Raw genomic sequence first — 14215 nt, 5'->3', positions numbered from 1 at the left:
TGAAATGAGCCACTTTCTTCAAAGGTAAAATTTTAGGAAGGTAAGAACATTTAATAAAATATTGAAATACCACTGTCCTAGAAGGTACTTACAGAGAGAACAGCAGTCTTTTTATGGTCTTTTTATGTACTTGAACTAGTTCATACACAAAGGTGAGTTCTGAAGAAGTAACTATCTCTCTGTGCATTGTTTCCATTTTCTCCTTTCACATCTTAATGACTTAAAGAAATATAAAATACATCTCTGCCTATACCATACCCATCTGAACCCAAAATTAAGCAAGAGTGGTTCATGATGAAGGATGCAGAATACCATGTATTAGGAGCAACATAAAAAAATAGATATCAAGAAAAAATGAAGCATGATGCTCCCTAGCTCATCTTCCTGGGGCTAACTTCTGTTGAACATGAATAAACACTATGTCATAATTATTTGCTTAGGGTTTTTGACATTTGACTTTGGAAACTGTGTGGTATGTAGTGAAATACTGGCTTTGAAAGATGGTTGTAGATCTAAAGGGGGGGCTTGAAAGAGGTAATTAGCCTTATTAAGCAGCAAAATTGCAAGGGAAACACAGTCACTGAAGGTAATTAGGCTCAATACCTTATGCATGAAATGACCTATATAAAACAGCTTTGAAGACACATAATCATATTCTTTTATTTTACCAGTGATTGAATCGAAATGTAGAAATGCAGAAAGATTAGCTCATAACCTCATGAGAACTTTAGGTATGCAAAACAGAATCAAAACTCAGTCCTAAAGTCTAGCTGGTGTATTCTGAACTATTCTAAAAGGGATTCTACAGACCTACATATCCAGACACAATAATTTGATATTTCAAATTACAAATACCAAGAAAATTTTTACTTTATATTTCCTAAATTATGAAAGAATTAGAACAAATATTTGATTATAACTATTCTCATTTAAAATTTTGTATTTATTTTAACTTGACCTTAATTGGATGTATAATTAGAAAAATTGAATGTATTTTCTTTTTATTTTTTTTATTCATTTTGCATATCAAGCATAGATCACCTCCTCCTGCTTGGCCCCTACCCCTCATCCCCTCCTCTGAAAGTGTAAGTTCTCCCATGAGGGGACAACTAAGCCTGGTACATTCAGTTGAGGCAGGACCAAGCCCCTCCCTTGTAGTAGGTAGCCATTCCAGCTTTGATCTGGAAGTTCCAACCCCCATTGTGGCTTTAGTAACTGTCACGCCTACAAGGTGGGGCCAACAGAGGGCCCTGGAGACCCAAATCCGGATGTGCCGGCTCTCTTAGTTCCTGGACCCTGGACACTGGAGGTAGACCGAGCCGAGCCGAGTTCTCCAGAGAACACCGCCAGACTGTGCTACGGATTTCCCAGACCCTGCAACCTACCTATCCCTTCATTTGTAAGTTGCCCCACTAAATAAACCTCCCTTTTAACTACATGGAGTGGCCTTAATAATTTCACCAATATTTGAAGACTAGAGATAGTTATAATTTCCTCAGTTATGATAAAAGATGGGTTAGATATAAAACCTTAGACTCACAAATATAAGATAGATAGGATATCTTCTTTAATATTGTAACTGTAATTCTTGCTTGAATTATTGTTTTGTTATATATAATTTTACTGTGTTAAAGTTAAAACCTTCCTTTTTGAAAAAGAAGAAAAGGGGAAGTGCTGTGGATATTGCTCTGTATAAATAAAACACTGATTGGCCAGTAGCCAGGCAGGAAGTATAGGCAGGACTAGCAGAGAGGAGAGAGGAAGAGGAGAGGAAGGCAGAGGGAAGAGACACCAGCTGCCCTTCAGGGACACGTGGCAACATATAGATTAACAGAAATGGACTTAGTATAAGAGTAAGAGCTAGACAATTGTAGGCCTGAGCTAATGGCCAAGCAGTTTAAGTAATATAAGCGTCTGAGTGATTATTTTATACGTGGGTTGTGGGACTGCGGGGGCTTGTTGGGACCTGAAGAGAAGCTCTCCCGCAACACTCTCTGATTTATCAAGGGTGAGCAAGGTGTCCAAACATAGGTAATGGGATCCAGAAAGCCAGCTCATGCACCAGGAATAGATCCTGATCACATTACCAGGGCTCCTCAAACTGACCCAGCTGCACAACTGTCTCCCGTATGCAGAGGGTCTAGTCAGGTTCCATGCAGGTTCCACAGCTGTTGGTCTAAAGTTCGTGAGTTCCTTTGAGCTTGGTTCAGTTGTCTCTGTAGATTTCCCCATCATGATCTTGACCCCTCTTGCTCATATAATCCCTCTTCCCTCTCCTCAGATGGACTCCCAGAGCTCGGCCTGATGCTTGGTTGTGAATCTCTGCATTTGTTTACATCAGTTACTGGATGAAGGCTCTATGATGACAGTTATGGTATTCACCAATCTGATTACCAGGGTAGGCCAGCTCAGGCAAGCTCACTACTGTTGCTAATAGTCTAATCTGGGGTCATCCTTGTGGGTCCCTGGGAATTTCCCTAGCACTAAGTTTCTCTCTTACCCCATAATGTCTCCCTCTATCAAGATCTTTTTCATTGTTCTCCCACTCTGAACCTCCCCCAGCTCTACCACCCTGTTCTCTCGTGTTCTGATCCCCCATTTCCTACCCTCTATTGATCCCCATCATCCCCAGTTTACTCATGGGGATCTCCTCTGTTTCCCCTTCCTGAGGTGATCCATACATCCCTCTTAGGGTCCTCGTTGTTTTTTTAGCTTCTCTGGAGCTGTGGGTTGCAGTCTGGTTATTTTTTGCTTTACATCTAGTATCCACTTATGAGTGAGTAAATACTATGTTTGTATTTCTGAGTCTGACTTACCTCACTCAGGATGATTTTTTCTAGTTCCATCCATTTGCTTACAAATTTCATAATGTAATTATTTTTTACAGCTGAGTAATACTCCATTGTGTATATGTACCATATTTTCTCTATCCATTCTTTGGTTGAGGGGCATCTAGGTTGCTTCCAGGTCCTGGCTATTACAAACAATGCTACTATGAACATAGTTAAGCAAATGTCATTGTGATATGCATGAGCATCCATTCACTGGGTCTTGAAGTAAATGGATTCCCACTTTTCTGAGAAGTTGCCATACTGGTTTCCAAAGTGTCTGTACAAGTTTGCACTCCCACCAACAGTGGAGGAGTGTTCCCATTGTTCCACATCCTCTCCAACATAAGCTGTCTTCAGTGTTTTTTATCTTAGCCATTCTGACATGTAGGTGTAAGATGGTGTCACAGAGTCATTTTGATTTCCATTTTCCTAATGACTAAGGGTGTTGAGCAATTCCTTAAATGTCTTTCGGTCATTTTGGATTCTTCTGTTGAGAATTCCATTTAGCTCTGTAGCCCATTCTTTTTAAACTGGATTGTTTGGTATTTTGCTGTCTAGTTTCTTGAGTTCTTTATATATTTTCATTATCAGCACTCTGTCAGATGTGTGGTTGGTGAAGATCTTTTCCCATTCTGTAGGCTGTCATTTTGTCTTACCATGTTCTTTGCCTTACAGAAGCTTCTCAATTTCAGTAGGTTCCTTCTTTTAATTGTTGCTCTCAGAGTCTTTGCTACTGGTGTTATATTTAGGAAGTGGTCTCCTGTGCCAATGAATTCTAGCCTGCTTCCTAATTTCCCTTCTATCAACTTCAGTGTAACTGAATGTACGTTAAGGTCTTTGATCCACTTGGATTTGAGTTTTGTGCACTGTGACAGATACGGATCTATTTGCAATCTTCTGCATGTTGACATCCAGTTATGCCAGCACCATTTGTTGAAGATGCTTTCTTTTTTCCATTGTACAGTTTTGGTTTCTTTGTCAAAAATCAGGTGTTCATAGGTGTGTAGATTAATGTCAGGATCTTCAGTTTGATTCCATTGGTTCAAATGTCTTTTTTTTTTTTTTTTTTTTTTTTGGTTTTTCGAGACAGGGTTTCTCTGTGTAGCTTTGCGCCTTTCCTGGATCTCACATGGTAGCCCAGGCTGGCCTCAAACTCACAGAGATCCGCCTGGCTCTGCCTCCAGAGTGCTGGGATTAAAGGCATGCACCACCACTGCCCAGCCAAATGTCCATTTTTATGCTAATATTAAGCTGTTTAAAATCAGGGATCGTGGTGACTCCAGAAGTTGCTTTATTGTAAAGGATTGTTTTAGATATCCTAGATTTTCTGTTTTTCCATATGAAGTTGAGTAGGTTAAAACATGGTTATAAATTACTTGTTTGAAATGTATTAGATACTTGTAAATATTTAATTATTTCCTTATAGATTGAGAAATCAAGTTATATCTGGTAATTCCTCCAAAACAGTTCATTAATTAACCGTGCAAATTGTCCTAACTGAAGTTTCAGATTCAAATAGGCAATAAAAGGAATTGGTCAAAGTGTTTGCATGTTTTTCCTATTGGATATAATCAAGGTCTGCTAACAATTCCTTCACTTATATCCAGCCTCAGGTGAGTATAGACACATCCTGTCACCTGTTATTGCTGTTTTATTCTTGTTCTCATTTTTTACATGTTTTTTAATGTTTTTTGTTTGAAGACTTTGCATAGTGTTAAACTTAGTGAAACTGACTCCTCCTTATCTTTGTTTTCATACTAAAGGATCTGAATTTCAAGGTAGTCTGTACTTGCCTGATGAACTCTTCTCAAGCTCACCATAGTCAATTCCTTCATCCATTTTTCAGGTGGAGCCCCCGCAGCCAGGTAGGTTTCAGACTCTTCATGTTGATGGTGTGACACATAAGTAAAGTTACTCCAAAGGCGAAGGCTTTATCTTCATGGAATCTTTTCCCTCCAAGATGCTGACAGTTGTTTGTAGTGGTCAGCTTTATCCAGTTTTTTGTTTTTGTTTTTCTGCCTTGGCACTTGGGATTGAACCTAATGCATTCTACCACCGAGATGTCTCCAGCTCAACTTTACTTTTTATTTTGAGAGACAAGGCCTCTGGAATTTGACAAGAAGGCTTGTAGTCACTCTATCCAAGGATGTTCTTTGACTTGCAATCCTTCTGCCTCAGCCTGCTGAATAGCTAGGTTTACAAGTCCAAGCCTACAGGTCTGGCTTTAGGAGTAGTCAAAATGAATGGAATCATTCAATTCAGTTCAAGTCTGCATGACTGCATACCTGGGAATTTTTACTTCATCCTCTACATTGAATACACATTACTACAGGACAATTTGAAAATGACACCTGCTGTGTGATTAAAGTCTTTCAGGTTTGGCCCTTTTTTTCAAATGGATATTAGCAGCTAGAGTTGTTTTTTTTTTTTTTTTTGAAAACGAGGCAAAACATGATTTATCATATGCTATAAAACTAAGAAATTGTCTGTGATAGTTTTTTTTTAATGTAATTGGCTCCCATAATCTCATAGGGAGTGGCACTATTAGTGGGAGTGGCTTTGCTGGAGTAGGTATGACCGTTTTGGATGAAGGGTGTTACTGTGTGTGTGTGGGCATTGAAATTTTCTGTGCTCAGGATGCTGCTCAGTGTTTTAGTTGACCTCCTGTCGCCTTCAAGATGTATGACTGTCAGCTACTTATCTAGCACCACCTCTGCCTGCATGCTGCCATGCTTCCCAACTGATGATAATGGACTGAACCTCTGAAACTTTTTATTTATTTATTTATTTATTTATTTATTTATTTATTTATTTATTTATTTATTTATTTATTTATTTAAAATTTTCTTTATTAAGAAATTTTCTACTCACTCCACCTACTATCCACAGATCCCCCCTCCTCCCTCTCCCACCCTCTCCCACCCTCTTTCCCAAGCCACCCTGCATCCCCACATCCCCCAAATCAAGGTCTCCCACAAGGAGTCAGCAGAGCCCAGCACATTGAGCCTAGGCAGATCCAAGCCCCTTCCCACTGCACCAAGGCTGTGCAAGGTGTCACACCACAGGCACCGGGTTCCAGAAGCCTGACCATAGACCAGGGCCAGATCTCGATCCTCCTAACTGAGTGCCCCCCAAACAGTTCGAGCCAAACAACCATCTTCCATATCCAGAGGGCCTAGTCCAGTCCCATTGGGGGCTCCACAGCCACCAGTCAATAGTTCATGGGCTTCCACTAGTGTGACCGGTCATCTCTGCACGTCCTCCCATCATGATCTCGATGTCCCCCACCTGCAGAATCTCTCCTCTCTCTCATCAATTGGATTCCTGGAACTCAGCCTGGCACCTGGCCATGGATCCCTGCATCTGTCTCCATAAAAGTTGCTATGTTATGGTGTCTCTTCAGTGTTGTTTTTCATTCAATTCTGTAGCTGCCCCTTAAGCAACTGCTGTCCTAATCAGCAACTGCAACTCCTCAGCCACCACCAGCAGATTGGTTTAGCCATTAGGGCCAGAGCTAGAAGAATTCTGTTCCCTCAGGCACTGGCCCTCTCAAGGCCACTAAGGGAAATTTTATCTAGATCTCTATCCCTCTAAACAACTCAAGATTCAAAGGTTGAGGTGAAGTTCCACTTGCTCAGAGAGGCTGAATAGCAAGTAGCTAATCTCTTCTCCTAACTCATATATCTGGAAAAAAAAATACAGCACACTTCGGACCCACCCTCATTTAAGAACCCTAGCTACACATGTTCACAGGTTAATTTTATTTAATCAAACAAATGTAACACATCTTTTCATCATTAAATAAATATTTCAGAGCATAAACAAATGTAACACAGCTTAAAATAATATTCTATATCAAGTCATAGCAATAGAAACCCCACATAAGACACTGTCTTAGAGTCTCTCTGTACCAAAAAGATACTCCACATACTAATCAACGCAAATTTCTAAGTGTATCTTTCATTAAAATAGTTACTTCATTCATGCCCAGGCTATTCTAGTACATTTATATTATTAGGTTTTATATTCCTCCATTCTAATCATAACTAAATTATTTGATATATTTATTTTTATTGCTAGTTAAAAACATGAAAAGTTGATAACCACAAATAAAAATGAACACATAAATGCCAAAACTAATAATGCAGTTAATCTAAGAGGAGTATGTTTAAAGTTTCAAGACATTATGCTTTAATTTTGAAATAAAAGAAATTAAAACCATTTTTAAAAATTTAACTAATTCTTAAACATATCACACTAGTAAATGATAGGGATGCCAGACCCCTTATTATATATTATAAAGACCCAAGTATAAAATCAAACATTATCAGACATAGTTATAAGTATTTATTTAATATGTTTTATAAGCATTGAAATGTTATACAAAACAGTCATTGTCTTTGTAGGCTTAAATATATAAGTTTACATTTTTTTGCATGTATTTTCAAAAGTGCAGAAAGAATTCCATATATATGTATATATTCACTCATGTGCACATACACAGTTAATGAAAGCATAGTGAAGTTGATTTTTACTTCCTTCTTTCTCTGTTTTCCCCCCGATTCACACACACACACACACACACACACACACACACACACACACACCCACCCACCCATATCATGCTACATAATTTCTTATTTATGGAAAGAAAAAGGTGAAGATCTGAGTCAATGATACTTTTCGTGAACAATTTCTTACAAAATGAAGTGGATGATTTTCCTATACAGAGCAAGATAAGATAAATTCATAGGAAAATCCAAGCCACTTATTCTTTTGATGGAAAGAAAACCTATATTGATATAGTGTGAAGGAAAACTCCAAAGTGGCAAGAAGGAAATAAAACAATGCATGTGTTTCTTCACACTGCTAATCTTCTGAGACTGAGATCAAGCTATTGAGGATAAAAGCAAAGAGGAGCGAAATGTAGCATGTCTACAGTTCCTTAAGTTTGTTAATCACTGATTGGGAAAACTATTTTTTCTGGCAGTTTCATCACAAAAAGAAAATGTTCTATTAACCCATTTTGACTAAAGTCATGAAAGTGCTTACTGTGTGCCTGGCAACATGTTCGTTTTCCCTTCCATAGAGATACTTATTTTATCTCCTTCATCAGGATGTTAACCCCTTTTTGAAACTTTATTGTGCTCAGCAAAGACCTTTGTGAAAGGCAACTGTTGTTGCTAAGAATATACCAGCCTGTGGACTATCCTGTTTCATTTCTAAAAGAAGAAAAAGAAAAAAATAAGGAGCAAGAGAAAGGGGATTAAGAGACCAAGCTTTGCTTTAAATCATTGCACCATTTTACACATCAGCAGATCTGTTTGCACATGCTCTGCTGGCCTGGCTGAAAGGGCTGAGTCTTTTACATTCAGCTGAGGTCAGTCCTAATGTGATGTTCGCCCCTTTCCCACAGAACAGCTGCCTCTGATTGCCAGAACAAATTGAGGTGATTCAAACCACCAGCAGGGAATAAGTATAACTTCCATTACTGGGAAGGAAGGAATGCTCAGAGCAGACCAACCAGGGTTGCTTACCATAAACCATAGGATTAGATTCAATTTACTCAACATGAAGACACAGTCATATGGGAAAGTAGGAAATGATGACATAAGAGAGTTGGATGAATGACAATGAGGAGAAACCATAATTGAGCATTATTAGGTTACACCTAAACATCAAATGCACTTGGGTTTAGGTTCCCAATTTCTTGTACTAGAGGATTTCTCAAGGGTATAAATGTATACAGCTTTCTCATGAGATGCTCATGTGAAAGGGCTGGCTGGGGATTTTTATGAATGTGAAACAAACAGTACCCAGGATACAGATATAGTATACAGTACCTAGGATACATAGTGATAGATAAACTAGTAAGGCCATCTTCTGATATAAATGTAAAGTTGTATACATAGTTTGAAACAATTAAGTTAGACTTGTACAGAAAAAAATGAAAAGACCGCAGAAGACAGTAATGTTCAAATGGTTTCTGAAATTAAACAAATGTAAATTGAGTGACACTCATTTTGAATTGAAAACTTTAAAATGGTAACACAAAGAAAATCAGGTGTGCATGCTTCTATGATCTCTTATTTAGTTTTACATTAAATTTTCAGAATTTCTTAATTCGTATAAGAATATACAGAAATTTTGAATATAGGATTTAGCATCAATCTTACTTTTCTCAGAATGCAAAATTTAACATAAGGTTAAAGTTCAGAGAGTTACTGCCTGACAACCAATCTCAGCACTCCCATCCAGAGTCAGGGATGAGCTTTCCTGATGTAGAAATATTGCCGCAGTATTTTCTTCTTTTCATGCACACTGGAGGTGCTGGCTAAAATGTCCATTGTTCACAGTTAGTAAATGGGACCTCATGAAACTGAAAAGCTTCCACATGGCCAAGGATATCATCATGCAAACAAAGCAGCAGCCTGCAGAATGAGAAAAGATTTTATCAGCTACACATCCAATAGATGGCTAATATCTAAAATACATAAAGCACCAAAAAAACTGGACATCAAGAAAACAAACCAATTAAAAAATGGATAAGATCTAAAGAGTGTTCTCAAAAGAAGAAGCATAAATGGCTGAGAAACACTTAAATGTCTAACAGCCTTAGTCCTCAGGGAAACACAAATAAAAACTTCTTCGAGATTTCATCTTACACCTGTCAGAATAGTCAAGATCAATAAAACAAATGACAACTCATGCTGGAGAGGATATGGAGTAAGGGGGATTCTCTTTCGTTGTTGTTTGGAGTGCAAACTTGTCCAACAGCTAGGGAAATCTGTGTGGTGTTTCCTCGGGAAGCAAGAAATGGTTCTACCTCTAGTTCCAGCTATACCATTCTTGGACACACACCCAAATGACTCTACTCTAAACCATGTTCATTGCTGTTTTATTCATAATAGCCAGAAACTGGAAACAGATTAAATGCCCCTCAACAGAAGAATGGATAAATAAAATATGATGCATTTACACAACAAACTATTACCCAGCTGTTAAACAAATGAAATCATGAATTTGGAGGTAAATGGATGGAACTAGAAAATGTCCTGAGTGAAGTAATGCAGATCCAAAAAGAAAAAAAAAAGGTATGTTTTAGCTTAGCTTATATGGGCATAACATAACAACAGCTTATAGCAGTCACATCTTTAAAAAGCATCCAAAGAACTACAGAAGTTAGATATAGTGTAAGAAATTGTGGGGAGGATTGGATCATCTAGGAAGAAGAAATAGAATAGATAATTATTAATGGATATGATGGGGATGGAATGGAAAGATCAAATGGGGAGAGAGACGAAAGAAGAGGATGAGAGAGGAACACAAGGAGGAACAGTTAAAACCAAGGGCCATCTGAAGGACTGTTTGGAAACTTCATATAGTAAAAGCTTCCTTACACACACACACACACACACACACACACACACACACACACACACACACGATCCAAATGGAATCTCCAAATAACAGTGAAGACTGAGGCTCAGCTGGCCATCTTTGAAAACCAATTAGACCCCATTAGACCCCAGATACATGAATGGATTACATTTAATTGAGTTATTGGACAAAGGGGCCCCGTGGAAACCCCCAAACAGTGCAGGTTGTTGACAAGACTATTGCTTACTCTCCACAAACTGATGGTAAGGCCCTATTGGTGAAGACAACACCTACACAACTCACTGAACATAGAGGAGTGGGGCTGGTCCCTATCTAGAACCTCTGCCTATACTAATGTTCAGGGTACAGAAAGGTACTGTCATACTACCAAAGAAGAAAGGTGAACTCCAACCCAGATACAAACTCTTCAATCTATGAGTCAGCACCCACATGGTAACGCTGGTGCAACAGTTGCACAAAGCTTGTGGTGTTAATCCACTAATAGATGACTGGATTTAAGGCCCTCCAAGAGATGGAACCCACCTATAACACTTCTCAGGTGGCCGAGAACCTAAGGAAGGTAGCAACGAAATGACTCTTAATGAGATTCTGTGTAGGAACAGCTTAGTGACTTGCAATGGCATCATCAGAGACACTTCTGCCTATAGTAGACAGGAACATGTGCAGAGACACACACCTGAAAAATGTGAGTGACCTTGGAAAACTCAGTCCTAAGTGAATTTATTCATCTCATCCCTCTGCTTAGAGCTCAGGGAACTCTGCAGAAGAGAAGACAGCATTCGTGTAAGAGCCACAGGCTATAGAGAACACCAAGGTAACACCAAGGTGTTAAACCCACCAGTACCAGTACACATATGACTCACAGGAACTATGGGAGCATTCAGGGCCTCTGCAGGTCTGAATCTGACAGGGTCCCAGTTCTGATAGTGGAAGTGGACACACGCCCCCCCATCTCTTTCCATGAAGACATGTCCAATTGATGACCACTTGCAAATGAAAAATTAGTTTTCTCCAATGGAGTCTCACTTGATATATAAATCAATCTTAAAGCCATACAGTGTACCTACTTGTAGATGGCTGGCACCAAACAAACCAAATTCGATGGTGTTTTTAGATGTTTTATTTTTTTGTTTCATAATGCTTTGCCTTCTCTCTCTCTCTCTCTCTCTCTCTCTCTCTCTCTCTCTCTCTCTCTCTCTCTCTCTCTCTCCCCTTCTATATTTCATACCCTATAGATTTTTTTTAAAGATTTGTTTATTTCTTATGTATACAGTGTTCTGCCTGCTTGCACTCTAGAAGAGGGCACCTGATCTCATTACAGATGGCCGTGAGCCACCATGTGGTTGCTGGGAATTGAACTCAGAATCTGTGGATGAACAGCCAGTGCTCTTAACCTCTGAGCCATCTCTCCAGCCCTAGATCTTTTACTTACATACTATGATTTTCAATTTTGTTTTTATTGGATTTCTGTGTGTGTGCATAGGGGGAGCACACATGCCAGAACATGAGTACAGAGGTCAAAGGACAACATTATGAGTTGGTCATCACCCTCTTCTTCTGTTAAATTGGATCTCTTGTTCATCACTACAGCATCTGCAAGGATAATCAGCCCGCAAGTTTCCAGGAATTCTACAGTCTCTGCCTCCAGTCTTGTCACATGAGCAGTCAGGTTACACAGAGCCTTAGGACTTAAGTAAGTTTTCAGGATATGAACCAAAGTCCTCACAGTACCTCTGAGCCGTTTCCTGAAACTACAAGTGTACATGTCATTTAATTCCATAGTCATTTAAATCATACTTGGATACTATTTTTAAAAAGACATTGAATTTTCTATAACATTTGAAATGAAGATTTTCCACATGTGTTCCTCCATGTATCACTCTTTTGTAATTGGGAATTTAAATATGCTGTTATTTCTCCTTCCCTAATTTATCTTAAAACTATTTGGAGGTTAGAAATCATACCTTAATACTTAGAATTCACAATGACATTGGAAAGTGTCAATATATTTTTCTTAAGTATATTCAGTATAAATGGGAGTATATCTTCTAGACATATTCTATTGATAGTAAAGATAGGGAATAATATCTTTGTTTGGAAGATAATATCTCTACTAATACCACTGCTAATAGCTCTATGCCACATATAAAGTCAGTGTATTCATTTGTTAGGATGTAATCAAGATGGTGTGTAAGAACAAAACTTCCCATGCAATTTACAGGGAAGTTAGTAGAAGGAAATTTATACATGGCAGCATATCGGCGTGAAAAATAGACACTTGACATGGAAGTGATGCCGAGGATGCATTTTCAGGAAAAAAAAAGAGTTTATTAAGGTACTCCTCCAACTATGTAGGGAAACACAAAATGAAAAGGGAATTGCTAATTACAAAAAAGAAGTTGGCCTATAGCAAAAGAAGACAGAACAATACATTAACCATGCACATATGCTTTTATGTTGAGTAACTCTCAAGATTAACAATCCATTTAGGGGGATCCATGGATCTCCCTGGGAGGGGAACTAGAATAGATTTTGCTAATGAAATGGGGATGGGTGAGATCAGGAGCATGAGGGATCAGATGGCAGGGAGAGGAGGGATGAGAGAGTGCAGGAAGAGACAGCTGGAAGAAAAATAAAAGAAATACAACAACAATACACAACTCTTAGCCCTTTGTAACTGTGGGCAACAGGATGTGAATGAAAAAATTACCCTAAAATAATTAGACATTCATAGGAAGAAGACTTACATCTGCAGTTACAGTACACTAGCTACGATAAGATTGCAGCAGCTATCAATCTTCATGCTTCAGGGCAGAAGCTGTTCAACAGATGGGTCAGGAAAATATTCAGCCCTGTGGTACAGTATCATGAAATTAAATATATTATGGGAAGTTTATTCCTTTTAGTGAAACATCTGGCCTTGGCCACCAGACAAGACATACTCACTATCTGTTCCAGAATGTTAACGCCTACTTCTCATAGAATGTTCCCTTACATCGGTGGAAGGCATGCATACCACCCTTACTTATACTTTACATTTCTCTTTCCAGTTCTTAAGGGCTTTTCTGGTTTCACTGAACTTCCAAATAGCAAATGTGGAGTTATTTAGAAATAATTTCCATTTACTATGTGATTTTGTTTGTATTTATTTAATTAACAGTAATGCATCTGAAGGGAAAATGCCTATAATGACCACTTGTCTAAAAATTATCATCTACATATGAATATTGGCATTTAGCTTCTTTGAGGGTATAAGAATGGAATATTTTTTTTAAATCTCTGTTGAGCAGGGAACAGTAAAAAATATACATTTCCCTATGTAAAATATGAATTAAATGATATAATTTTCACTTCATCTGCTTATGAGGAAATTTGAAACATTGTGTTCTGTCTCCCCTTTTACTAGTGTTTGGAAGAATTTGTTCACAACAACCTTGGATTCCATGTGGTCTGTGTGGCAGAAGGACTGTTGTTCCAAGTCTTATGTGATTTTTGTTGTCAAGGAACAGCTTACCCCTCACCCAATATTATCTCCATTATAAATGGGCATCTCTCAGTTTGGACCATTGCATTTTGGGTTCAATTAATCAATGTTTCTCATAATCAACTATTATATTTCTTCTTGATAGCTATTTGTAATCTCTAAATAACTAAGAATACAATAAGTATAAATATTTTAAATTAATTGTACTGAAAATGTATTAAATGCATAGATTCTAAATTTAAATCAGTGAAACTTCTTATACAACATTCCAGTACTTGAGCATCTTATTTAATCATGCATGCTATACTGATATTTTGTAATTAACCACCATGCTATATCTTCAGTTGTTTTCAAAATGTGAGGATTCTAGGAACAGATTTCTTTAGTTAGAATTTTGGTTGAGATAACTACTAGCAAAAGTGATGTAAGTCACTGGACCTCAATTTTTTCATCTCTAAGATGGAAATAAACAGTTACTCCATGGCCAGTCTACTAGAAT

At 38.1% G+C, this 14215-nt stretch overlaps 1 long non-coding RNA gene across 1 annotated transcript; it reads left to right on the top strand.

The window, feature by feature from the left end:
* The first annotated feature begins 1238 nt into the window (after positions 1-1238).
* On the top strand, positions 1239-13795 carry LOC131925422 (uncharacterized). Its single transcript, XR_009383247.1, has 4 exons — positions 1239-1399; positions 4595-4696; positions 11823-11925; positions 13639-13795. It is a non-coding gene; the product is annotated as an uncharacterized LOC131925422 (long non-coding RNA).
* The last annotated feature ends 420 nt before the right edge of the window (positions 13796-14215 follow it).

The sequence above is a fragment of the Peromyscus eremicus genome, chromosome 15 (genome assembly GCF_949786415.1).
Source record: "Peromyscus eremicus chromosome 15, PerEre_H2_v1, whole genome shotgun sequence".
Lineage (NCBI taxonomy): Eukaryota > Metazoa > Chordata > Mammalia > Rodentia > Cricetidae > Peromyscus > Peromyscus eremicus.
This window is presented reverse-complemented; position numbering and strand designations above follow the sequence as displayed.